Raw genomic sequence first — 4,743 nt, forward strand, 5'->3', positions numbered from 1 at the left:
CTTTTCTTATATCCCTTAGATAGGCAGCAAAATAGTTTATGCCAATCCCAATCCCAACCCCAACTAGGAAAAATTAGACTAGAAAGGCTTTTTCACTCATTTAGGTATTCTACATTGAGGATGATTAATAGTAAAAGTTTCTGTACTACCACCAGTTCAAATCATAGCAGTAAAGACATGACCTAAAAAGGGATTTGGGGATAGCAAGTTTGTGTACAGTATAATGCATCTCAGGTAATGCAGCCTTCCTGGTCTGAATTCCTTTAAAGGTTTTGGTGTCACTATCTGGAGAACGGGGATGTTTATTTTAGCCTATTTTATTTTAAATGAGGGCAAGATTTTACACTTAGTGTTTTGTGGCCAGCTAACTAGTAAACTCCTCGAACAAGAGTCATAGCAAAGTTCAATTCAAGACTGCTCACCTACTGATATTTGTAAATATCTCCTTAGAGGTTGTCCCTGTCTACGTTTCATGACACACTTTGTGATTGCTGAGCTCTTGTTTCTAGAGCGTGAGCAATGTTGCACAGCTGAGATACAACCCATGACTCAGTTGCAAACACTGAGTCACAAGTGCTGGAGCGCAGCAGTAAGACTTCAGCAATGACGAAAGATGTAAAGTTGATGAGAAAGCAGCTGGTACTCACTCTCAGCTTGACTCCAGGAGTGTATACGCACCAGTCATCATGGTTCCAAATCTTCCATTTGCTGTCTCTTACTCTCAGACAGCAGGATCCTAGGTTAGTGGTGGAATCACCTCTGGCCAAGAGATTATCACATTGAAGCTTACCTGTCAGACATGCCACTCTAGGACTAGCCTATTTCCCTCCCTCTTTCTAGTCTCTGATTTTATTATGATCACCTCTTCTGTCTTCTCACTTAGTCATGAGCAGTCAAACCAATTTTTCATTAATGAATGGATTTGCTCTCAAAGCAGCCATGGTGACAGAGGGAGTTGTTATTATCTCTCATTTCCTTGCTAAGTTAAAGATATGAACAAAGCAGCCCTACATTCACATTGTGTTTCGATCCTGGCAGAACAGCAGAGCTTGGAAAAAGTTACACTTTTGGAGTACGGTACTCAAAATCCCCCAGCCAGCTTAGTCGCTGGCCATGCTAGCTGGATCATACTAGGAGATGTATTCTCAAAAGTGAGGTTTCTGTGTTCTGCTGGACAGTTACCATAGCCAATATAATAATAATAATAATAATTATTATTATTATTATTATTATATTATATTATTATTATTATTATTTTCTGGGACAGAAGGACATACCCACAATCTAAGAGATACCAAAATGGCAGACATGTCCACAGTGTCTCCAACAGGATCAGCCTGGCCATTATGCACACCAAGGAAGCTGTCTCAGGGAGCAGATCTTGGGTGCAGGAACATATCTACAACTGCTTAGATAAAATGAGGGCACTGCCCTCTGCTATTCTCCCATTAAATTATCCTTCAGTCCCCAAATTTCTAGCATTGTAGTAACTTAGAACTTCAGTTGAGCATTTGGAACTATAGTTCAGGCATCCAAAGAAAAGGGTCAGGCACAGTTACTAATGGAAAACGAACCATTTTCTGTATCTCATCCTCTGTAAATTTGGGGAGTGATGGAAAATTTCATGAGGGGGAGGAACAGAATTTTTATATGGGGAGGCCAATGCCTGCATTTTGTCCCCTCTCTGTAGCTAAATACCCTAAAAAGACCAGATCCCATCTGACATTAGAAGCTAAAATGGATTAGCTCTGGCTAGTAATTGGATGGGAGACCACCAATGAATATCAAGTGCTGTAGACTATATTTGGTAGAAAGGAACTGTCAAAACCTTCTCGGAGTATTCCTTGCCTAAGAAAACCCTATGAATTTCATGGAGTCACTATGGTCCAAAACACACTGTAGAAATAATCTAGTTTGAGGCTGCTTTAACTGCCCTGGCTCAGGGCTACGGAATCCCGGGAATTGCAGTTTATTGGGGCACCAGAGCTCTCTGACAGAGAAGGCTAAATGTCTCACAAAACTATAGTTTCCAGAATCCCCTAGCATTGAGCCAGGGCAGTTAAAGTGATCTCAAGTTGTATTATTTCTGCAGTATGTTTTGAACCCATAAGTAACTTGAAGGCACAAAAAACACACACTACAGTATAAGTACACCCAGTGAGTGTTTTGAGAAGGAAATGAATTTAATGTGTTACTACAGTTGCCCCTCCATTTTTGCGGACTTCGAATCCGCGTGTCTCACCATTGGGGTCTGAATACCGGTGATTTCCCATTTTCACGTGTATGTGTGTGTGGGGGGGGGGGGGGGTCTGGAATGGATCCCCCACAAAAACAGAGGGGCTACTGTATTGCATTTTCTTGCCTGGCATGGGGAGGGGTGCTCCAATGATTTTCATTAAAAATAACTGTGTAATTAAAAATAATAATAATTGTAAACCACTCTGAGAACCTTTAAGGCTGAAGGGCGAGGTATACATACCATAAATAAGAAATAATATATAAATAATAATTTTCTGCCTCATGTGCCTAAGCATATAAACAAAGCTGAGTGAATAAATCAATTGAATAAATAAATGCAAACAACTTGGGCATAAATGGGTCGCATTGCAGTGCCTCAGGCAGCAAAATGTCATGGGCCAGTACTGGTCTCTTGAAATTCTGTGATGGCAATGTAATTTACAAGCTTCTCTCACAGGGAGGAAAGTAGTGAACAATTAATGACTGGGGTAGAGGCCAGCATACACAGACACACATTATTATCACCACATGGATTGAGCACACAAAATCCTCTCTCAGCATATAAAATCATCACTTGACTCCTTGAGTGCATAGATACCACCAGTCAGTGTTCTCTATCCACCCTCCTCAGTGATACATTTAGCAGTATCTTTGCTCTGGCAAACTCTTGAGCATCCCCACAGGGAGTCATTCATTGTCTTCCTCACAACAAACCCTGCTTTGCCATGCAACAGAAAGGAAAGAATGGAGAGTTCAATAGCTCCTCAGCCTACTTCCCTAAGCTAAGGACCAGAAAGGATAATAGGGAGTTTTCAAGTGTACTTCAGTGTCCTGCTGATCTTTTGTGCTTATTGTGACTTGCAGTGAAAGTCCTCCTTTCAGTCTTTTGTACAATTTATTGTAATGCTACAGTTCTTACAGGGATACTTTTGAAAGCCCTATTGAACTCAGTGGCTCTGGCTTCTGAATAAACATGTGCAGGGTCAAGCTGCCTATGCATTGTTCAAGACAGAGTCCTTCAAATAGCATCTCCAAGTCTTCCTTGGCAGTCCTAGATACTTTAAGCACCATCCTCCATTTTCCATCTGTGTTTCTTCCTGCAGAAATCTGGTGGTGGCATTGGCGGGGATGGTAGTGGGGAAATAAAATCTCTTGTTCCAGATGGTAGAGAGGATGCATGCTCTCCATTATTGGCAAAAACAAGTGCTCCTTCTCAGGATTTGCAAGTAACAGAATTGCAGCTGGAATGATCCTTGCTTTTTTAATGTGAGGAGCGCAAGAAAGAGTGAGTGAGAAGCACAGGCCAGTTTTTAATGAAAACCATGGAATTAATGTTTGAAATTGCTAAGGGATTGTGTCAGAGGAGGGAATGTGCCCAAGTGATTTTGTTGTTGTTGTTGTTATGTGCCTTCACATTATTTCTTACTTATGGCAACCCTAAGGCAAACCTATTGCAGGGTTTTCTTGGCAAGATTTATTCAGAGGAGGTTTGCCGGTGCCATCCTCTGAGGCTGAGAGAGTGTGATTTGCCCAAGTTCACCTAATGGATTTACATAGCTGAGCTGGGATATGAACCCTGGTTTCCAGAGTCACTGCCCAACACTCAAACTATTACACCACACTGGCTCCAGTATTATAAACCAGAAAAAATAGACTTATTGGGACAATTTTATTTAGTTAGTTGTATTCTTTCCTGCCCTGTCTATAGCCTTTCTGATCTTCTTAGTCCTGTACGTGTTGGTGTCAAATTTTGGTAGAAAGAGGACACTAATCTTTAAGGTACCACAAGATTATGATGATGATGATGATGATGATAGTTGTAGCAAACTCCTTCCAAAAAATAGGAGGGCAAATAGTATGTGAAATTTACTATTCACACCAACAGCTTGGTTCAATAATCTGAATGGATGAACTTTCCCAAACACTTGAAAAGCTTTTGTTTGAAATACACTCCTGTAGACATCATGTAGTATCTTACAAAGAAATTAAAGGATGAAAGTCTTCACTCCTCCAGAGCAGGGATTTAAAAAGGAAGTGGCAACATTTATTTGGAAGAAGGCTTTCTGCATAACACTGTGGGTTAATGAATTGACAAACAGGTTGTGACAATTAACACAGACTTGCTAGAGCATCTCCAAATAAACACTCCTCAAAGAACTCTACCTTTCTGTCTGTATTTTAACTGCTACTTGGAAAAGAAAGATGTGTAGATGCTAATTTACTTCTTGAAACTAAGTGATTTTGAGCAAGGACAGTATTTATTTGTTTAATATGTATTCATTTGATTTATATCCCACTTTTCTTCCTATATGAGAAAAAAGTGCAGAGCAATAAATAAATAAATAAAAATAAAATTTTTATTTCTATCCCGCCTTTCCAGGGATCAAGGCGGTGTACAATAGTGGGATTTATCATCCCAATATAAAGATTACAATAAAAACATTACAATATCAGCATAAAAACAACGGCAATACACAATAACACTTCCAAGCTAACAATGGGGGG

The sequence above is a fragment of the Sceloporus undulatus genome, chromosome 1, assembly GCF_019175285.1.
Source record: "Sceloporus undulatus isolate JIND9_A2432 ecotype Alabama chromosome 1, SceUnd_v1.1, whole genome shotgun sequence".
Taxonomy (NCBI): domain Eukaryota; kingdom Metazoa; phylum Chordata; class Lepidosauria; order Squamata; family Phrynosomatidae; genus Sceloporus; species Sceloporus undulatus.